The sequence below is a fragment of the Nothobranchius furzeri genome, chromosome 7 (assembly GCF_043380555.1).
Source record: "Nothobranchius furzeri strain GRZ-AD chromosome 7, NfurGRZ-RIMD1, whole genome shotgun sequence".
NCBI lineage: Eukaryota > Metazoa > Chordata > Actinopteri > Cyprinodontiformes > Nothobranchiidae > Nothobranchius > Nothobranchius furzeri.
Window position 1 is genome coordinate 9,462,397 of NC_091747.1, and position 23,573 is coordinate 9,485,969.

A 23,573-nucleotide genomic window follows, 5' to 3' on the forward strand; every position below is an offset into this window, starting at 1 on the left:
AGACGCGCCCCGAGGAGCTTCTTGCCACATGTCAGCACTGGGTCTGACTGAGCGCCTCCAGGAGAGAGGTCCAAGCAACACGCGCCCCGAGGAGCGTCTTGCCACATGTCAACACTGGGTATGACTGAGTGCCTCCATGAGAGAAGCCCCAGCAAGACGCGCCCCGAGGAGCGTCTTGCCACATGTCACTACTCGGTCTGACTGAGCGCCTCCAGGAGAGAGGCCCAAGCAAGACGTGCCCCGAGGAGCGTCTTGCCACATGTCAACAATGGGTCTGACTGAGGGCCTCCAGGAGAGAAGCCCAAGCAAGAAGCGCCCCGAGGAGCGTCTTGCCACATGTCAACACTGGGTCTGACTGAGCGCCTCCAGGAGAGAGGCCCAAGCAAGACACGCCCCGAGGATCGTCTTGTCACATGTCAACACTGGGTCTGACTGAGGGCCTCCATGAGAGAAGCCCAAGCAAGACGGGCCCCGAGGAGAGTCTTGCCACATGTCAACACTGCGTCTGACAGAGGGCATCCAGGAGAGAGGCCCAAGCAATACGCGCCCGGAGGAGCGTCTTGCCACATGTCAACAATGGGTCTGACTGAGGGCCTCCAGGAGAGAAGCCCAAGCATGACGCACCCCGAGGAGCTTCTTGCTACATGTCAGCACTCAGTCTGACTGAGCGCCTCCAGGAGAGAGGCCCAAGCAAGACGCGCCCCGAGGAGCGTCTTGCCACATGTCAGCACTGGGTCTGACTGAGCGCCTCCAGGAGAGAGGCCCCAGCAAGACGCGCCCCGAGGAGCGTCTTGCCTTATGTCAGCACTCGGTCTGACTGAGCGCCTCCAGGAGAGAGGCCCAAGCAAGACGCGCCCCGAGGAGCGTCTTGCCACATGTCAACAATGGGTCTGACTGAGGGCCTCCAGGAGAGAGGCCCAAGCAAGATGCGCCAAGGAGGAGCGTCTTGCCACATGTCAACACTGGGTCTGACAGAGGGCCTCCAGGAGAGAGGCCCAAGCAAGACGTGCCCCGCGGAGCGTCTTGCCACATGTCAACAATGGGTCTGACTGAGGGCCTCCAGGAGAGAAGCCCAAGCAAGACGCGCCCCAAGGAGCGTCTTGCCACATGTCAACACTGGGTCTGACTGAGCTTCCACAGGAGAGAGGCCCAAGCAAGACACGTCCCGAGGAGCGTCTTGACACATGTCAACACTGGGTCTGACTGAGGGCCTCCATGAGATAAGCCCAAGCAAGACGCGCCCCGAGGAGAGTCTTGCCACATGACAACACTCGGTCTGACAGAGGGCCTCCAGGAGAGAGGCCCAAGCAAGACACGCCCCGAGGAGTGTCTTGCCACATGTCACCACTGGGTCTGACTGAGCGCCTCCAGGAGAGAGGCCCAAGCAAGACGCGCCCCGAGGAGCGTCTTGCCACATGTCAACAATGGGTCTGACTGAGGGCCTCCAGGAGAGAAGCCCAAGCAACACGCGGCCCGAGGAGCGTCTTGCCACATGACAGCACTCGGTCTGACTGAGCGCCTCCAGGAGAGAGGCCAAAGCAAGTTGCGCCCCGAGGAGCGTCTTGCCACATGTCAACAATGGGTCTGACTGAGGGCCTCCCGGAGAGAAGCCCAAGCAAGACGCGCCCCGAGGAGCGTCTTGACACATGTCAACACTGGGTCTGACAGAGGGCCTCCAGGAGAGAGGCCCAAGCAAGACGCGCCCCAAGGAGTGTCTTGCCAGATGTCACCACTTGGTCTGACTGAGCGCCTCCAGGAGAGAGGCCCAAGCAACACGCGCCCCGAGGAGCGTCTTGCCACGTGTCAACACTGGGTCTGATTGAGGGCCTTCTGGAGAGAGGCCCAAGCAAGACGAGCCCCGAGGAGCGTCTTGCCACATGTCAACAATGGGTCTTACTGAGGGCCTCCAGGAGAGAAGCCCAAGCAAGACGCGCCCCGAGGAGCTTCTTGCCACATGACAACACTCGGTCTGACAGAGGGCCTCCAGGAGAGAGGCCCAAGCAAGACGCGCCCCGAGGAGTGTCTTGCCACATGTCAACACTGGGTCTGACTGAGCGCCTCCAGGAGAGAGGCCCAAGCAAGACGCGCCCCGAGGAGCGTCTTGCCACGTGTCACCACTGGGTCTGACTGAGCGCCTCCAGGAGAGAGGCCCAAGGAAGACGCGCCCCGAGGAGCGTCTTGCCACGTGTCACCACTGGGTCTGATTGAGCGCCTCCAGGAGAGAGGCCCCAGCAAGATGCGCCCCGAGGAGCGTCTTGCCTTATGTCAGCACTCGGTCTGACTGAGCGCCTCCAGGAAAGAGGCCCAAGCAAGACGCGCCCCGAGGAGCGTCTTGCGACATGTCACTACTCGGTCTAACTGAGCGCCTCCAGGAGAGAGGTCCAAGCAAGACGCGCCCCGAGGAGTGTCTTGCCACATGTCACTACTCGGTCTGACTGAGCGCCTCCAGGAGAGAGGCCCAAGCAAGACGTGCCCCGAGGAGCGTCTTGCCACATGTCAACAATGGGTCTGACTGAGGGCCTCCAGGAGACAAGCCCAAGCAAGACGCGCCCCGAGGAGCGTCTTGCCACATGTCAACACTGGGTCTGACTGAGCGCCTCCAGGAGAGAGGCCCAAGCAAGACGCGCCCCGAGGAGCGTCAGGCCACATGTCACTACTCAGTCTGACTGAGCGCCTCCAGGAGAGAGGCCCAAGCAAGACGCGCCCCGAGGAGCGTCTTGCCACATGTCAACACTGGGTCTGATTGAGGGCCTTCTGGAGAGAGGCCCAAGCAAGACGCGCCCCGAGGAGCGTCTTGCCACATGTCACTACTCGGTCTGACTGAGCGCCTCAGTGAGAGAGGTCCAAGCAAGACGCGCCCCGAGGAGCGTCTTGCCACATGTCAACACTGGGTCTGACTGAGTGCCTCCATGAGAGAAGCCCCAGCAAGACGCGCCCCGAGGAGTGTCTTGCCACATGTCACTACTCGGTCTGTTTGAGCGCCTCCAGGAGAGAGGCCCAAGCAAGACGTGCCCCGAGGAGCGTCTTGCCACATGTCAACAATGGGTCTGACTGAGGGCCTCCAGGAGAGAAGCCCAAGCAAGACACGCCCCGAGGAGCGTCTTGCCACATGTCAACACTGGGTCTGACTGAGCGCCTCCAGGAGAGAGGCCCAAGCAAGACACGCCCCGAGGAGCGTCTTGACACATGTCAACACTGGGTCTGACTGAGGGCCTCCATGAGAGAAGCCCAAGCAAGACGCGCCCCGAGGAGAGTCTTGCCACATGTCAACACTCGGTCTGACAAAGGGCCTCCAGGAGAGAGGCCCAAGCAAGACGCGCCCCGAGGAGTGTCTTGCCACATGTCACCACTGGGTCTGACTGAGCGCCTCCAGGAGAGAGGCCCAAGCAAGACGCGCCCCGAGGAGCGTCTTGTCACATGTCAACACTGGGTCTTTCTGAGCGCCTCCAGGAGAGAAGCCCAAGCAAGACGCGCCCCGAGGAGCGTCTTTCCATATGTCAGCACTCGGTCTGACTGAGCGCCTCCAGGAGAGAGTTCCAAGCAAGACGTGCCCCGAGGAGCGTCTTGCCACATGTCAACAATGGGTCTGACTGAGGGCCTCCAGGAGAGAAGCCCAAGCAACACGCGGCCCGAGGAGCGTCTTGCCACATGTCAGCACTCGGTCTGACTGAGCGCCTCCAGGAGAGAGGCCAAAGCAAGACGCGCCCCGAGGAGCGTCTTGACACATGTCAACACTGGGTCTGACAGAGGGCCTCCAGGAGAGAGGCCCAAGCAAGACACGCCCCGAGGAGTGTCTTGCCACATGTCACCACTTGGTCTTACTGAGCGCCTCCAGGAGAGAGGCCCAAGCAACACGCGCCCCGAGGAGCGTCAGGCCACATGTCAATACTCAGTCTGACTGAGCGCCTCCAGGAGAGAGGCCCAAGCAAGACGTGCCCCGAGGAGCGTCTTGCCACATGTCAACAATGGGTCTGACTGAGGGCCTCCAGGAGAGAAGCCCAAGCAAGAAGCGCCCCGAGGAGCGTCTTGCCACATGTCAACACTGGGTCTGACTGAGTGCCTCCAGGAGAGAGGCCCAAGCAAGACGCGCCACGAGGAGCGTCTTGCCACATGTCACTACTCGGTCTGACTGACCGCCTCCAGCAGAGAGGTCCAAGCAACACGCGCCCTGAGGAGCGTCTTGCCACATGTCAACACTGGGTCTGACTGAGTGCCTCCATGAGAGAAAACCCAGCAAGACGCGCCCCGAGGAGCGTCTTGCCACATGTCACTACTCGGTCTGACTGAGCGCCTCCAGGAGAGAGGCCCAAGCAAGACGTGCCCCGAGGAGCGTCTTGCCACATGTCAACAATGGGTCTGACTGAGGGCCTCCAGGAGAGAAGCCCAAGCAAGAAGCGCCCCGAGGAGCGTCTTGCCACATGACAACACTGGGTCTGACTGAGCACCTCCAGGAGAGAGGGCCAAGCAAGACACGCCCCGAGGAGCGTCTTGACACCTGTCAACACTGGGTCTGACTGAGGGCCTCCATGAGAGAAGCCCAAGCAAGACGGGCCCCGAGGAGAGTCTTGCCACATGTCAACACTGGGTCTGACGGAGGGCATCCAGGAGAGAGGCCCAAGCAATACGCGCCCGGAGGAGCGTCTTGCCACATGTCAACACTGGGTCTGACTGAGGGCCTCCAGGATAGAAGCCCAAGCATGACGCACCCCGAGGAGCTTCTTGCTACATGTCAGCACTCGGTCTGACTGAGCGCCTCCAGGAGAGAGGCCAAAGCAAGACGCGCCCCGAGGAGCGTCTTGACACATGTCAACACTGGGTCTGACTGAGGGCCTCCAGGAGAGAAGCCCAAGCAACACGCGGCCCGAGGAGCGTCTTGCCACATGTCAGCACTCGGTCTGACTGAGCGCCTCCAGGAGAGAGGCCAAAGCAAGACGCGCCCCGAGGAGCGTCTTGACACATGTCAACACTGGGTCTGACAGAGGGCCTCCAGGAGAGAGGCCCAAGCAAGACACGCCCCGAGGAGTGTCTTGCCACATGTCACCACTTGGTCTTACTGAGCGCCTCCAGGAGAGAGGCCCAAGCAACACGCGCCCCGAGGAGCGTCAGGCCACATGTCACTACTCAGTCTGACTGAGCGCCTCCAGGAGAGAGGCCCAAGCAAGACGTGCCCCGAGGAGCGTCTTGCCACATGTCAACAATGGGTCTGACTGAGGGCCTCCAGGAGAGAAGCCCAAGCAAGAAGCGCCCCGAGGAGCGTCTTGCCACATGTCAACACTGGGTCTGACTGAGTGCCTCCAGGAGAGAGGCCCAAGCAAGACGCGCCACGAGGAGCGTCTTGCCACATGTCACTACTCGGTCTGACTGACCGCCTCCAGCAGAGAGGTCCAAGCAACACGCGCCCTGAGGAGCGTCTTGCCACATGTCAACACTGGGTCTGACTGAGTGCCTCCATGAGAGAAAACCCAGCAAGACGCGCCCCGAGGAGCGTCTTGCCACATGTCACTACTCGGTCTGACTGAGCGCCTCCAGGAGAGAGGCCCAAGCAAGACGTGCCCCGAGGAGCGTCTTGCCACATGTCAACAATGGGTCTGACTGAGGGCCTCTAGGAGAGAAGCCCAAGCAAGAAGCGCCCCGAGGAGCGTCTTGCCACATGACAACACTGGGTCTGACTGAGCACCTCCAGGAGAGAGGGCCAAGCAAGACACGCCCCGAGGAGCGTCTTGACACCTGTCAACACTGGGTCTGACTGAGGGCCTCCATGAGAGAAGCCCAAGCAAGACGGGCCCCGAGGAGAGTCTTGCCACATGTCAACACTGGGTCTGACGGAGGGCATCCAGGAGAGAGGCCCAAGCAATACGCGCCCGGAGGAGCGTCTTGCCACATGTCAACACTGGGTCTGACTGAGGGCCTCCAGGATAGAAGCCCAAGCATGACGCACCCCGAGGAGCTTCTTGCTACATGTCAGCACTCGGTCTGACTGAGCGCCTCCAGGAGAGAGGCCAAAGCAAGACGCGCCCCGAGGAGCGTCTTGACACATGTCAACACTGGGTCTGACAGAGGGCCTCCATGAGAGAGACCCAAGCAAGACTTGCCCCGAGGAGCGTCTTGCCACATGTCAACACTGGGTCTGACTGAGCGCCTCGAGGAGATAGGCCCAAGCAAGACACGCCCCGAGGAGCGTCTTGACACATGTCAACACTGGGTCGGACTGAGGGCCTCCATGAGAGAAGCCCAAGCAAGACGCGCCCCGAGGAGAGTCTTGCCACATGTCAACACTCGGTCTGACAGAGGGCATTCAGGAGAGAGGCCCAAGCAATACGCGCCCCGAGGGTGTCTTGCCACATGTCACCACTGGGTCTGAATGAGCGCCTCCAGGAGAGAGGCCCAACCAAGACGCGCCCCGAGGAGTGTCTTGCCACATGCCAACACTGGGTCAGACTGAGCGCCTCCAGGAGAGAGGCCCAAGCAAGACGCGCCCCGAGGAGCGTCTTGCCACGTGTCAACACTGGGTCTGACTGAGCGCCTCCAGGAGCGAGGCCCAAGCAAGATGCGCCCCGAGGAGCGTCTTTCCACGTGTCACCACTGGGTCTGACTGAGCGCCTCCAGGAGAGAGGCCCAAGCAAGACGCGCCCCGAGGAGCGTCTTGCCACATGTCAACACTGGGTCTGACTGAGCGCCTCCAGGAGAGAGGCCCAAGCAAGACGCGCCCCGAGGAGCGTCTTGCCACATGTCAACAATGGGTCTGACTGAGGGCCTCCAGGAGAGAGGCCCAACTAAGATGCGCCCGGAGGAGCGTCTTTCCACATGTCAACACTGGGTCTGACAGAGGGCCTCCAGGAGAGATGCCCAAGCAAGACGCGCCCCGAGGACCGTCTTGCCACATGTCACCTCTGGTTCTGACTGAGCGCCTTCAGGAGAGAAGCCCAAGCAAGACGAGCCCCGAGGAGCGTCTTGCCAAATGTCAACAATGGGTCTGACTGAGGGCCTCCAGGAGAGAAGCCCAAGCAAGACTGCGCCCCGAGGAGCGTCTTGACACATGTCAACACTGGGTCTGACAGAGTGCCTCCAGGAGAGAGGCCCAAGCAAGACGCGCCCCGAGGAGTGTCTTGCCACATGTCACCACTGGGTCTGACTGAGCGCCTCCAGGAGAGAGGCCCAAGCAAGACGCGCCCCGAGGAGCGTCAGGCCACATGTCACTACTCAGTCTGACTGAGCGCCTCCAGGAGAGAGGCCCAAGCAAGACGCGCCCCGAGGAGCATCTTGCCACATGTCAGCACTGGGACTGACTGAGCGCCTCCAGGAGAGAGGCCCCAGCAAGACGCGCCCCGAGGAGCGTCTTGCCTTATGTCAGCACTCGGTCAGACTGAGCGCCTCCAGGAGAGAGGCCCAAGCAAGACGCGCCCCGAGGAGCGTCTTGCCACATGTCAACAATGGGTCTGACTGAGGGCCTCCAGGAGAGAGGCCCAAGCAAGATGCGCCCGGAGGAGCGTATTGCCACATGTCAACACTGGGTCTGACAGAGGGCCTCCAGGAGAGAGGCCCAAGCAAGACGCGCCCCGAGGAGCGTCTTGTCACATGTCAACACTGGGTCTTTCTGAGCGCCTCCAGGAGAGAAGCCCAAGCAAGACGCGCCCCGAGGAGCGTCTTGCCACATGTCAGCACTCGGTCTGACTGAGCGCCTCCAGGAGAGAGGCCCAAGCACGACGCGCCCCGAGGAGCGTCTTGCCACATGTCAGCACTCGATCTGACTGAGAGCCTCCAGGAGAGAGGCCCAAGCAAGACGCGCCCCGAGAAGCGTCTTGCCACATGTCAACAATGGGTCTGACTGAGGGCCTCCAGGAGAGAAGCCCAAGCAACACGCGGCCCGAGGAGCGTCTTGCCACATGTCAGCACTCGGTCTGACTGAGCGCCTCCAGGAGAGAGGCCCAAGCAAGACGCGCCCCAAGGAGCGTCTTACCACATGTCAACACTGGGTCTGACAGAGGGCCTCCATGAGAGAGGCCCAAGCAAGACGTGCCCCGAGGAGTGTCTTGACACATGTCAACACTTTGTCTGACAGAGGGCCTCCAGGAGAGAGGCCCAAGCAAGACGCGCCCCGAGGAGTGTCTTGCCACATGTCACCACTTGGTCTGACTGAGCGCCTCCAGGAGAGAGGCCCAAGCAACACGCGCCCCGAGGAGCGTCAGGCCACATGTCACTACTCAGTCTGACTGAGCGCCTCCAGGAGAGAGGCCCAAGTAAGACGTGCCCCGAGGAGCGTATTGCCACGTGTCAACACTGGGTCTGATTGAGGGCCTTCTGGAGAGAGGCCCAAGCAAGACGCGCCCCGAGGAGCTTCTTGCCACATGTCAGCACTCGGTCTGACAGAGGGCCTCCATGAGAGACGCCCAAGCAAGACGCGCCCCGAGGAGTGTCTTGCCAAATGTCAACACTGGGTCTGACTGATTGCCTCAGGGAGAGAGGTCCAAGCAAGACGCGCCCCGAGGAGAGTCTTGCCACATGTCACCACTTGGTCTGACTAAGCGCCTCCAGGAGAGAGGCCCAAGCAACACGCGCCCCGAGGAGCGTCAGGCCACATGTCACTACTCAGTCTGACTGAGCGCCTCCAGGAGAGAGGCCCAAGCAAGATGCGCCCCGAGGAGCGTCTTGCCACGTGTTAACACTGGGTCTGATTGAGGGCCTTCTGGAGAGAGGCACAAGCAAGACGCGCCCCGAGGAGCATCTTGCCACATGTCAACAATGGGTCTTACTGAGGGCCTCCAGGAGAGAAGCCCAAGCAAGACGCGCCCCGAGGAGCTTCTTGCCAAATGTCAGCACTCGGTCTGACTGAGCGCCTCCAGGAGAGAGGCCAAAGCAAGACGCGCCCCGAGGAGCGTCTTGCCTTATGTCAGCACTCGGTCTGACTGAGCGCCTCCAGGAGAGAGGCCCAAGCAAGACGCGCCCCGAGGAGCGTCTTACCACATGTCAACAATGGGTCTGACTGAGGGCCTCCAGGAGAGAGGCCCAAGCAAGATGCGCCCGGAGGAGCGTATTGCCACATGTCAACACTGGGTATGACAGAGGGCCTCCAGGAGAGAGGCCCAAGCAAGACGCGCCCCGAGGAGCGTCTTGCCACATGTCACTACTCGGTCTAACTGAGCACCTCCAGGAGAGAGGCCCAAGCAAGACTTGCCCCGAGGAGCGTCTTGCCACATGTCAACACTGGGTCTGACTGAGCGCCTCGAGGAGATAGGCCCAAGCAAGACACGCCCCGAGGAGCGTCTTGACACATGTCAACACTGGGTCGGACTGAGGGCCTCCATGAGAGAAGCCCAAGTAAGACGCGCCCCGAGGAGAGTCTTGCCACATGTCAACACTCGGTCTGACAGAGGGCATTCAGGAGAGAGGCCCAAGCAATACGCGCCCCGAGGGTGTCTTGCCACATGTCACCACTGGGTCTGAATGAGCGCCTCCAGGAGAGAGGCCCAACCAAGACGCGCCCCGAGGAGTGTCTTGCCACATGCCAACACTGGGTCTGACTGAGCGCCTCCAGGAGAGAGGCCCAAGCAAGACGCGCCCCGAGGAGCGTCTTGCCACGTGTCAACACTGGGTCTGACTGAGCGCCTCCAGGAGCGAGGCCCAAGCAAGATGCGCCCCGAGGAGCGTCTTTCCACGTGTCACCACTGGGTCTGACTGAGCGCCTCCAGGAGAGAGGCCCAAGCAAGACGCGCCCCGAGGAGCGTCTTGCCACATGTCAACACTGGGTCTGACTGAGCGCCTCCAGGAGAGAGGCCCAAGCAAGACGCGCCCCGAGGAGCGTCTTGCCACATGTCAACAATGGGTCTGACTGAGGGCCTCCAGGAGAGAGGCCCAAGCAAGATGCGCCCGGAGGAGCGTCTTTCCACATGTCAACACTGGGTCTGACAGAGGGCCTCCAGGAGAGATGCCCAAGCAAGACGCGCCCCGAGGAGTGTCTTGCCACATGTCACCTCTGGTTCTGACTGAGCGCCTTCAGGAGAGAAGCCCAAGCAAGACGAGCCCCGAGGAGCGTCTTGCCAAATGTCAACAATGGGTCTGACTGAGGGCCTCCAGGAGAGAAGCCCAAGCAAGACTGCGCCCCGAGGAGCGTCTTGACACATGTCAACACTGGGTCTGACAGAGTGCCTCCAGGAGAGAGGCCCAAGCAAGATGCGCCCGGAGGAGCGTATTGCCACATGTCAACACTGGGTCTGACAGAGGGCCTCCAGGAGAGAGGCCCAAGCAAGACGCGCCCCGAGGAGCGTCTTGTCACATGTCAACACTGGGTCTTTCTGAGCGCCTCCAGGAGAGAAGCCCAAGCAAGACGCGCCCCGAGGAGCGTCTTGCCACATGTCAGCACTCGGTCTTACTGAGCGCCTCCAGGAGAGAGGCCCAAGCACGACGCGCCCCGAGGAGCGTCTTGCCACATGTCAGCACTCGATCTGACTGAGAGCCTCCAGGAGAGAGGCCCAAGCAAGACGCGCCCCGAGAAGCGTCTTGCCACATGTCAACAATGGGTCTGACTGAGGGCCTCCAGGAGAGAAGCCCAAGCAACACGCGGCCCGAGGAGCGTCTTGCCACATGTCAGCACTCGGTCTGACTGAGCGCCTCCAGGAGAGAGGCCCAAGCAAGACGCGCCCCGAGGAGTGTCTTGACACATGCCAACACTTTGTCTGACAGAGGGCCTCCAGGAGAGAGGCCCAAGCAAGACGCGCCCCGAGGAGTGTCTTGCCACATGTCACCACTTGGTCTGACTGAGCGCCTCCAGGAGAGAGGCCCAAGCAACACGCGCCCCGAGGAGCGTCAGGCCACATGTCACTACTCAGTCTGACTGAGCGCCTCCAGGAGAGAGGCCCAAGTAAGACGCGCCCCGAGGAGCGTATTGCCACGTGTCAACACTGGGTCTGATTGAGGGCCTTCTGGAGAGAGGCCCAAGCAAGACGCGCCCCGAGGAGCTTCTTGCCACATGTCAGCACTCGGTCTGACAGAGGGCCTCCATGAGAGACGCCCAAGCAAGATGCGCCCCGAGGAGTGTCTTGCCAAATGTCAACACTGGGTCTCACTGAGGGCCTCCAGGAGAGAAGCCCAAGCAAGACGTGCCCCGAGGAGCTTCTTGCCACATGTCAGCACTCGGTCTGACAGAGGGCCTCCATGAGAGACGCCCCAGCAAGACGCGCCCCGAGGAGTGTCTTGCAAAATGTCAACACTGGGTCTGACTGATTGCCTCAGGGAGAGAGGTCCAAGCAAGACGCGCCCCGAGGAGCGTCTTGCCACATGTCAACACTGGGTCTGACTGAATGCCTCCATGAGAGAAGCCCCAGCAAGACGCGCCCCGAGGAGTGTCTTGCCACATGTCACCACTTGGTCTGACTGAGCGCCTCCAGGAGACAGGCCCAAGCAACACGCGCCCCGAGGAGCGTCAGGCCACATGTCACTACTCAGTCTGACTGAGCGCCTCCAGGAGAGAGGCCCAAGCAAGACGCGCCCCGAGGAGCGTCTTGCCACGTGTTAACACTGGGTCTGATTGAGGGCCTTCTGGAGAGAGGCACAAGCAAGACGCGCCCCGAGGAGCGTCTTGCCACATGTCAACAATGGGTCTTACTGAGGGCCTCCAGGAGAGAAGCCCAAGCAAGACGCGCCCCGAGGAGCTTCTTGCCACATGTCAGCACTCGGTCTGACTGAGCGCCTCCAGGAGAGAGGCCAAAGCAAGACGCGCCCCGAGGAGCGTCTTGCCTTATGTCAGCACTCGGTCTGACTGAGCGCCTCCAGGAGAGAGGCCCAAGCAAGACGCGCCCCGAGGAGCGTCTTGCCACATGTCAACAATGGGTCTGACTGAGGGCCTCCAGGAGAGAGGCCCAAGCAAGATGCGCCCGGAGGAGCGTATTGCCACATGTCAACACTGGGTCTGACAGAGGGCCTCCAGGAGAGAGGCCCAAGCAAACGCGCCCCGAGGAGCGTCTTGTCACATGTCAACACTGGGTCTTTCTGAGCGCCTCCAGGAGAGAAGCCCAAGCACAACGCGCCCCGAGGAGCGTCTTGCCACATGTCAGCACTCGGTCTGACTGAGCGCCTCCAGGAGAGAGGCCCAAGCACGACGCGCCCCGAGGAGCGTCTTGCCACATGTCAGCACTCGATCTGACTGAGCGCCTCCAGGAGAGAGGCCCAAGCAAGACGCGCCCCGAGGAGCGTCTTGCCACATGTCACCACTGGGTCTGACTGAGCGCCTCCAGGAGAGAGGCCCAAGCAAGACGCGCCCCGAGGAGCGTCTTGCCACGTGTCACCACTGGGTCTGACTGAGCGCCTCCAGGAGAGAGGCCCAAGCAAGACGCGCCCCGAGGAGCGTCTTGCGACATGTCACTACTCGGTCTAACTGAGCGCCTCCAGGAGAGAGGTCCAAGCAAGACGCGCCCCGAGGAGCGTCTTGCCACATGTCACTACTCGGTCTGAGTGAGCGCCTCCAGGAGAGAGGCCCAAGCAAGACGTGCCCCGAGGAGCGTCTTGCCACATGTCAACAATGGGTCTGACTGAGGGCCTCCAGGAGAGAAGCCCAAGCAAGACGCGCCCCGAGGAGCGTCTTGCCACATGTCAACACTGGGTCTGACTGAGCGCCTCCAGGAGAGAGGCCCAAGCAAGACGCGCCCCGAAGAGCGTCAGGCCACATGTCACTACTCAGTCTGACTGAGCGCCTCCAGGAGAGAGGCCCAAGCAAGACGCGCCCCGAGGAGCGTCTTGCCACATGTCAACAATGGGTCTGACTGAGGGCCTCCAGGAAAGAAGCCCAAGCAAGACGCGGCCCGAGGAGCGTCTTGCCACATGTCAGCAATCGGTCTGACCGAGCGCCTCCAGGAGAGAGGCCCAAGCAAGACGCGCCCCGAGGAGTGTCTTGCCACATGTCACCACTGGGTCTGACTGAGCGCCTCCAGGAGAGAGGCCCAAGCAAGACGTGCCCCGAGGAGCGTCAGGCCACATGTCACTACTCAGTCTGACTGAGCGCCTCCAGGAGAGAGGCCCAAGCAAGACGCGCCCCGAGGAGCGTCTTGCCACGTGTCAACACTGGGTCTGATTGAGGGCCTTCTGGAGAGAGGCCCAAGCAAGACGCGCCCCGAGGAGCGTCTTGCCACATGTCAACAATGGGTCTGACTGAGCGCCTCCGGGAGAGAGGCCCAAGCAAGATGCGCCCCGAGGAGCTTCTTGCCACGTGTCACCACTGGGTCTGACTGAGCGCCTCCAGGAGAGCGGCCCAAGCAAGACGCGCCCCTAGGAGCGTCCTGCCACGTGTCACTACTGGGTCTGATTGAGCGCCTCCAGGAGAGAGGCCCCAGCAAGACCGGTCAGGCCTGCAGTGTACACATCAGAGACATGATGTTCTTTCACAGAACTGAGGTTGTTCATTACTAAATGACTTTTAGAGCAATATTGTTATTATACTATTCAACAGGTTGATCATAATAATGTGTATTAAACCCACAACCTAGCACTGAGGACAGAGGGACTTTATTTAAATTAGTACTTAATGGAACCGATACATAAAGATACATAAGAGCCATGTCATACATTCAGCCTAGGAATAGTTGCATTGTGCACTTATAAAAATATACACATCAATTGCTCGAATCCCATTGTTGCAAAGTAAAACTCTAATAAAACTCTAGTCTGACATCAACAGAGAAGACTTAGTGTATGCACTACAAATACAGCATTAGGATTTCGAGTGGACCGTGCACCTTGTGAACCATCAGAGGCTTATGACGCAACATATTTTCCAGTTGCTATTAGACAAGTTATAATTCTCGACCATTTTTCGGAACTGGTTTCTTGGGTCCGTGAGTAAATGCCAAATGAGATGATAGTCCTTAAGTAAGTTCCTGGCGATCCCATGTCACGCTCTTGTCCATCAGCCGGTGAACGCTGAGACGGAACTCGATGAGAGCGATGTATTTTTTAAGTGCTCCGAATGTACTTCTAACAAGCGTGCGATTCACTTCGTGAGTAAACCGCAGCTGCAGCTGATTCAAACAGTCGAGCCAACTTTCTACATCACAATATTCGTTTTGTAGTTAGTCGAGTTACCTTTTGTGTGGCGCATGCACGGGTCGTTAGCGTCCAGCTCCCAGCTTAGAGAGTCCTGTATTGACACAGACGTCAATACATCTCGATGTCATGCAACACACAAAGTCTGTCGCATTCAGGTGGGTTAACACACATGTACGATGTGTGCGATGGCACGCCCGTTTACAATGGGACACGACGATGATCATTGTTAACCAAACTCTTGTTTCTCACGACAGGTGGTAGCGTTGTCTCCTGCACCTGGTCTTCGTGCACAGAGGTTGTTGTAATGTGCTCATCATAGTCGCGATCGTTGTCACTCGAATCCGTTGTTCTCACGACAGGTGGTAGCGTTGTCTCCTGCATGTTGTCTTCGCGTGCGGCAAGCGTTGTGCTGTGCTCATTATAATGGTTGCCTTCGTACAAAGGGGGTGTTGAATACTCCTTCGCGAGTAGTGTAGGAGGTGGTGTGATGGGACGTATCTCAGAGGCGTTATGTGAGCGTACCACCATGGCCTTAGCAACTGCGACTACTGAGAGTACACCCAGTACAGACAGCGAGATCATTTTTCTTCTTGGGTTTTGTACGTGTGGGTACAGCCGCTTTAATGGCAGTGAGAGCAAGTGGGCAAATGTATTTATAGGTCACTAGCAGAAACTAAGGCACGTGGTCAGAGTGTAATCGTAACCACCGTAGCTCTTGTCATAATTTAATATACATAGAAATCAGAAACGGGCATGTCAGGATAAACATCGCGAGTGATAATGCGGCCAGTATCTGTGTGCGCTTGAGAGCACCTTGTTGTTCTACTGTGGTGCCCACGCCGCCGGGTCTGTAAATGTCATCGACCTTCTTTATATACGCATACGCTAAAGACCGTATATTCTCTATGGATTTGAACACGTCCTTTGTTTCGCGTAACGCTTGAGCTGTCTCGAGCGTGATGTTGTGAGTGTACGCCAGTGTTTCACGTGCACCTAGGTCCGAAAGGGCGTGCGCTACAACTATTAACCTTGGTTTGGGAGTGTGGCGAAACGCTCGCTCCGCTGTAATGGGCGGATGCAATGTTATCACCTGGTACGTTTCGTTAGTCGTGTTGTAACACACCGGTCCGTCACACGGACCATCACATTGTATGGGGCACAGTAAGGACAACACGCCGCCGACCGTGACTTCGCACTCGACCGCGGTGGTGTTATCGATTTGCAAAGGATCACATACGCCTCTCCAGTCGCATTGAGGCACATTGTAGTCGACCCGACCGTCGGTCACCATAGCTTTCGTCAGCCAACACACTCGATTGCCCTTCGAAACATCGGCGATCAACGTGAGCGTAGAGGTCGCCGTCGCTTTACTGTACGCCAGGATATCCGTGTGTGAGTGCACGCTCGACGTCGATTGACAACCGGTCATGTCAGACCTGATCAGACCTTCCGAACACATGACCGTTAGTTGTTGTGCGGCCGAGAGTATCGCGATCATACCGTTGAGATGTGTAGAAAGCGCGTACACGCCAGCCTTCCACGTTTCCAAAGTTTCCAGCAGTCTAGAGGGACTTGTCTTAGCGCGCACGGCTGTGCTGAATTTGCGTTTGGTAGACACAACGGCTTCGACCTCGCTTAGGATCTGTGGGCTCATGTACTCGTGGTAGGCCAAGACGTGTATACTCGAGCGCGGTGACGCCCCGAACACTTGACCCGGTTTTGTTGTGGCGATATGCGTGTCCAGTAACGCGGCAAAGTCCGCGTGTCTAGCGTGTATTGATTTTACAGCTCGCTCATACCCCAACAGTACGGTCCGTAGAAGTTCGTTCACTTGTTTCCATGCGCTCGTGGAACACAGGACATCGCAACCTCTGTGATACTCAAGTAAAGCGTCACACACCAGCTGCTTGCACGTTGGAAATACAATCGGTAGTAACTTCTTACTCCACTCTATGTTGAACTCGTATAGTATGTATATGGACGGTTGCGGCGGTTTGCGCATTTTCTATCTACCCTCCGCTAATATGACTCTGTGGTCTGTCTCCTGAGATGGTGCGGTTGGAACTTGCGAGAGTGCACTATCGACGGTCGGCGTTTCCATTTCGTCAACTGTGCCATTTTTGCCGCTGGCAAACGGCCGTCGACGGTCGATGCGAGACACCAACATAACGTTAGACCGCGACCCTCATGCCAGTTTTCTGTAGTACTAGTTGTAGTTTCTGGTGCACACTCGAAACGCCATTATGATCACAATTACGTTGATTAATAAATCCAGTGTTGTGGCGACTGCAGCCAGCGCCGTCGCGCAACTCGTGTCAGTGTTATCTCTCGATACTTTCATTCGTATCCGAGCGTATGCAGAATCTACGGATCTGGTGAAGTTGCTTGTCACTAGCTTGCGCACGTTTGATATGGCACTTTGCGCGAGACTCACACAACCTGCAGTGGTGACCGTCGCGTCAGTGCAAAGTTTTTCCGATATATCGCTCGCAACATCATTTGTCATTTGCTGTACACTGATGATAGTCCTTAAGTAAGTTCCTGGCGATCCCATGTCACGCTCTTGCCCATCAGCCGGTGAACGCTGAGACGGAACTCGATGAGAGCGATGTATTTTTTAAGTGCTCCGAATGTACTTCTAACAAGCGTGCGATTCACTTCGTGAGTAAACCGCAGCTGCAGCTGATTCAAACAGTCGAGCCAACTTTCTACATCACAATATTCGTTTTGTAGTTAGTCGAGTTACCTTTTGTGTGGCGCATGCACGGGTCGTTAGAGTCCAGCTCCCAGCTTAGAGAGTCCTGTATTGACACAGACGTCAATACATCTCGATGTCATGCAACACACAAAGTCTGTCGCATACAGGTGGGTTAACACATGTACGATACCTTTTGTGTGGCGCATGCACAGGTCGTTAGCGTCCAGCTCCCGGCTTATAGAGAGTCCTGTATTGAAACAGACGTCAATACATCTCGATGTCATGCAACACACAAAGTCTGTTGCATACAGGTGGGTTAACACACATGTACGATGTGTGCAATGGCACGCCCGTTTACAATGGGACACGACGATGATCATTGTTAACCAAACTCTTGTTTCTCACGACAAGTGGTAGCATTGTCTCCTGCACCTGGTCTTCGTGCACAGAGGGTGTTGTAATGTGCTCGTCATAGTCGCGATCGTTGTCACTCGAATCCGTAGAATCTCGATGTCATGCAACACACAAAGTCTGTCGCATACAGGTGGGTTAACACATGTACTATATCTTTTGTGTGGTGCATGCACGGGTCGTTAGCGTCCAGCTCCCGGCTTATAGAGAGTCCTGTATTGACACAGACGTCAATACATCTCGATGTCATGCAACACACAAAGTCTGTCGCATACAGGTGGGTTAACACACATGTACGATGTGTGCAATGGCGCGCCCGTTTACAATGGGACACGACGATGATCATTGTTAACCAAACTCTTGTTTCTCACGAAAGGTGGTAGCGTTGTCTCCTGCACCTGGTCTTCGTGCACAGAGGGTGTTGTAATGTGCTCGTCATAGTCGCGATCGTTGTCACTCGAATCCGTTGTTCTCACGACAGGTCGTAGCGTTGTCTCCTGCATGTTGTCTTCGCGTGCGGCAAGCGTTGTGCTGTGCTCGTTATAATGGTTGTCTTCGTACAAAGGGGGTGTTGAATACTCCTTCGCGAATAGTCTAGGAGGTGGTGTGCTGGGACGTATCTCAGAGGCGTTATGTGAGCGTACCACCATGGCCTGAGCAACTGCGACTACTGAGAGTACACCCAGTACAGACAGCGAGATCATTTTTTTTCTTGGGTGTTGTACGTGTGGGTACAGCCGCTTTAATGGCAGTGAGAGCAAGTGGTCAAATGTATTTATAGGTCCCTAGCAGAAACTAAGGCACGTGGTCAGAGTGTAATCGTAACCACCGTAGCTCTTGTCATAATTTAGTATACATAGAAATCAGAAACGGGCATGTCAGGATAGACATCGCGAGTGATAATGCGGCCAGTATCTGTGTGTGCTTGAGATCACCTTGTTGTTCTACTGTGGTGCCCACGCCGCCGGGTCTGTAAATGTCATCGACCTTCTTTATATACGCATACGCTAAAGACCGTATATTCTCTATGGATTTGAACACGTCCTTTGTTTCACGTAACGCTTGAGCTGTCTCGAGCGTGATGTTGTGAGTGTACGCCAGTGTTTCGCGTGCACCGAGGTCCGAAAGGGCGTGCGCTACAACTATTAACCTTGGTTTGGGAGTGTGGCGAAACGCTCGCTCCGCTGTAATGGGCGGATGCAATGTTATCACCTGGTACGTTTCGTTAGTCGGGTCGTAACACACTGGTCCGTCACACGGACCGTCACATTGTATGGGGCACAGTAAGGACAACACGCCGCCGACCGTGACTTCGCACTTGACCGCGGTGGTGTTGTCGATTTGCAAAGGATCACATACGCCTCTCCAGTCGCAATGAGGCACATTGTAGTCGACGCGACCGTCGGTCACCATAGCTTTCGTCAGCCAACACACTCGATTGCCCTTCGAAACATCGGCGATCAACGTGAGCGTAGAGGTCGCCGTCGCTTTACTGTACGCCAGGATATCCGTGTGTGAGTGCACGCTTGACGTCGATTGAAAACCGGTCATGTCAGACCTGATCAGACCTTCCGAACACATGACCGTTAGTTGTTGTGCGGCCGAGAGTATCGCGATCATACCGTTGAGATGTGTAGAAAGCACGTACACGCCAGCCTTCCACGTTTCCAAAGTTTCCAGCAGTCTAGAGGGACTTGTCTTAGCGCGCACGGCTGTGCTGAATTTGCGTTGGGTAGACACGAGGGCTTCGACCTCGCTTAGGATCTGTGGGCTCATGTACTCGTGGTAGGCCAAGACGTGTATAGTCGAGCGCGGTGACGCCCCGAACACTTGACCCGGTTTTGTTGTGGCGATATGCGTGTCCAGTAACGCAGCAAAGTCCGCGTGTCTAGCGTGTATTGATTTTACAGCTCGCTCATACCCCAACAGTACGGTCCGTAGAAGTTCGTTCACTTGTTTCCATGCGCTCGTGGAACACAGGACATCGCAACCTCTGTGATACTCAAGTAAAGCATGACACACCAGCTGCTTGCACGTTGGAAATACAATCGGTAGTAACTTCTTACTCCACTCTATGTTGAACTCGTATAGTATGTATATGGGCGATTGCGGCGGTTTGTGCATTTTCTATCTACCCTTCGCTAATATGACTCTGTGGTCTGTCTCCTGAGATGGTGCGGTTGGACCTTGCGAGAGTGCACTATCGACGGTCGGCGTTTCCAGACCACCTGTCGTGAGAAACAAGAGTTTGGTTAACAATGATCATCGTCGTGTCCCATTGTAAACGGGCGCGCCATCGCAGACGTCGTACATGTGTGTTAACCCACCTGTATGCAACAGACTTTGTGTGTTGCATGACATCGAGATGTATTGACGTCTGTGTCAATACAGGACTCTCTATAATCCGGGAGCTGGACGCTAACGACCCGTGCATGCGCCACACAAAAGGTATCGTACATGTGTTAACCCACCTGTATGCGACAGACTTTGTGTGTTGCATGACATCGAGATGTATTGACATCTGTGTCAATACAGGACTCTCTAAGCTGGGAGCTGGACGCTAACGACCCGTGCATGCGCCACACAAAAGGTAACTCGACTAACTACAAAACGCATATTGTGATGTAGAAAGTTGGCTCGACTGTTTGAATCAGCTGCAGCTGCGGTTTACTCACGAAGTGAATCGCACGCTTGTTAGAAGTACATTCGGAGCACTTAAAAAATACATCGCTCTCATCGAGTTCCGTCTCAGCGTTCACCGGCTGATGGGCCAGAGCGTGACATGGGATCGCCAGGAACTTACTTAAGGACTATCATCTCATTTGGCATTTACTCACGGACCCAAGAAACCAGTTCCGAAAAATGGTCGAGAATTATAACTTGTCTAACAGCAACTGGAAGATATGTTGCGTCATAAGCCTCTGATGGTTCACAAGGTGCACGGTCCACTCGAAATCCTAATGCTGTTTTTGTAGTACATACACTAAGTCTTCTCTGTTGATGTCAGACTAGAGTTTTATTGGAGTTTTACTTTGCAACAATGGGATTCGAGCAATTAATGTGTATATTTTTAATAGTGCACATTGCTACTATTCCTAGGCTGAATGTATGACATGGCTCTTATGTATCATTATGTATCATTTCCATTAAGTACTAATTTAAATAAAGTCCCTCTGTCCTCAGTGCTAGGTTGTGGGTTTAATACACATTATTATGATCAACCTGTTGAATAGTATAATAACAATATTCCTGTAAAAGTCATTTAGTAATGAACAACCTCAGTTCTGTGAAAGAACATCATGTCTCTGATGTGTACACTGCAGGCCTGACCGGGGTTTGCACGCAAGGGCCTGTGTGTGTGTGTGTGTGTGTGTGTGTGTGTGTGTGTGTGTGTGTGTGTGTGTGTGTGTGTGTGTGTGTGTGTGTGTGTGTGTGTGTGTGTGTGTGTGTGTGTGAAACAAATAAAGATAAAAATAGCTAGTGCGGCCACGAGCGGTCGTGCAGGGTAGAGGCTGCGCGCAAACACCTCTAAAACAAGCGCGTGCCCACGCCCGATCCGTGGAAGCACGTAGAACTAGCAAACGTACTAGCAGAAATCAACGATCGCACACGGGTCATTGAGTGTGTACAGGGTTCGTCTGCGTGTGTGGCATTGGGCAATCTAGCGGCAACCGAGTGGCCTGAAGGCGGAACCGGCCAACCCGTCGCCCTCACCATCGTTGCGCTTCGAGATGAACTATTGCTAAAGATGATCGTCTTCGTCAACCACGGCGCTACCAGAGTTACCACGACATGCGCCTTAAAAGCGTTCTCGTTTAGGTCAGCGCCACCAGAATTGAATTGGCAAGTCAGCGGATATTACACAACTCGTAACGAAGACCCTCTCCGCGACCTCGCGGCCAGTGTGCGCAGTGTACAGCAAATGACAAACGATGTTGCGAGCGATATATCGGAAAAACTTTGCACTGACGCGACGGTCGCCACTGCAGGTTGTGTGAGTCTCGCGCAAAGTGCCATATCAAACGTGCGCAAGCTAGTGACAAGCAACTTCACCAGATCCGTAGATTCTGCATACGCTCGGATACGAATGAAAGTATCGAGAGATAACACCGACACGAGTTGCGCGACGGTGCTGGCTGCAGTCGCTACAACACTGGATTTATTAATCAACGTAATTGTGATCGTAATGGTGTTTCGAGTGTGCACCAGAAACTACAACCAGTACTACAGAAGACTGGCATGAGGGTCGCGGTCTAACGTTATGTTGGTGTCTCGCATCGACCGTCGACGGCCGTTTGCCAGCGGCTGAAAATGGCACAGTTGACGAAATGGAAACGCCGACCGTCGATAGCGCACTCTCGCAAGTTCCAACCGCACCATCTCAGGAGACAGACCACAGAGTCATATTAGCGGAGGGTAGATAGAAAATGCGCAAACCGCCGCAACCGCCCATATACATACTATACGAGTTCAACATAGAGTGGAGTAAGAAGTTACTACCGATTGTATTTCCAACGTGCAAGCAGCTGGTGTGTGACGCTTTACTTGAGTATCACAGAGGTTGCGATGTCCTGTGTACCACGAGCGCATGGAAACAAGTTAACAAACTTCTACCGAACGTACTATTGGGGTATGAGCGAGCTGTAAATTCAATACACGCTAGACACGCGGACTTTGCCGCGTTACTGGACACGCATATCGCAACAAAAAAACCGGGTCAAGTGTTCAGGGCGTCACCGCGCTCGACTATACACGTCTTGGCCTACCACGAGTACATGAGCCCACAGATCCTAAGCGAGGTCGAAGCCGTTGTGTCTACTCAACGCAAATTCAGCACAGCCGTAGCGCTAAGACAAGTCCCTCTAGACTGCTGGAAACTTTGGAAACGTGGAAGGCTGGCGTGTACGCGCTTTCTACACATCTCAACAGTATGATCGCGATACTCTCGGCCGCACAACAACTAATGGTCATGTGTTTGGAAGGTCTGATCAGGTCTGACATGACCGGTTGTCAATCGACGTCGAGCGTGCACTCACACACGGATATCCTGGCGTACAGTAAAGCGACGGCGACCTCTACGCTCACGTTGATCGCCGATGTTTCGAAGGGCAATTGAGTGTGTTGGCTGACGAAAGCTATGGTGACCGACGATCGCGTCGACTACAATGTGCCTCATTGCGACTGGAGAAGCGTATGTGATCCTTTGCAAATCGACAACACCACCGCGGTTGACTGCGAAGTCACGGTCGGCGGCGTGTTGTCCTTACTTTGCCCCATACAATGTGACGGTCCGTGACACGGACCGGTGTGTTACGACCCAGCTAACGAAACGTACCAGGTGATAACATTGCAACCGCCCATTACAGCGGAGCGAGCGTTTCGCCACACTCCCAAACCAAGGTTAATAGTTGTAGCGCACGCCCTTTCGGACCTCGGTGCACGCGAAACTCTGGCGTACGCTCACAACATCACGCTCGAGACAGCTCAAGCGTTATGCGAAACAAAGGACGTGTTCAAATCCATAGAGAATATACAGTCTTTAGCGTATGCGTATATAAAGAAGGTTGATGACATTTACAGACCCGGCGGCATGGATACCACAGTAGAACAACAAGGTGCTCTCAAGCGCACACAGATACTGGCCGCATTATCACTCGTGATGTCTATCCTGACATGCCCGTTTCTGATTTCTATGTATATTAAATTATGACAAGAGCTACTTTAGGTGGTTACGATTACACTATGACCACGTGCCTTAGTTTCTGCTAGTGACCTATAAATACATATACCCACTTGCTCTCACTGCCATTAAAGCGGCTGTACCCACACGTACAACACGCAAGAAAAAAAATGATCTCGCTGTCTGTACTGGGTGTACTCTCAGTAGTCGCAGTTGCTCAGGCCATGGTGATACGCTCACATAACGCCTCTGAGATACGTCCCATCACACCACCTCCTAGACTACTCGCGATATTCAACACCCCCTTTGTACGAAGACAACCATTATAACGAGCACAGCACAACGCTTGCCGCACGCAAAGACAACATGCAGGAGACAACGCTACCACCTGTCGTGAGAACAACGGATTCGAGTGACAACGATCGCGACTATGACGAGCACATTACAACACCCTCTGTGCACGAAGACCAGGTGCAGGAGACAACGCTACCACCTGTCGTGAGAAACTAGAGTTTGGTTAACAATGATCATCGTCGTGTTCCATTGTAAATGGGCGCGCCATCGCACACATCGTACATGTGTGTTAACCCACCTGTATGCGACAGACTTTGAGTGTTGCATGACATCGAGATGTATTGACGTCTGTGTCAATACAGGACTCTCTATAAGCCGGGAGCTGGACGCTAACAACCCATGCATGCGCCACACAAAAGGTATCGTACATGTGTTAACCCACCTGTATGCGACAGACTT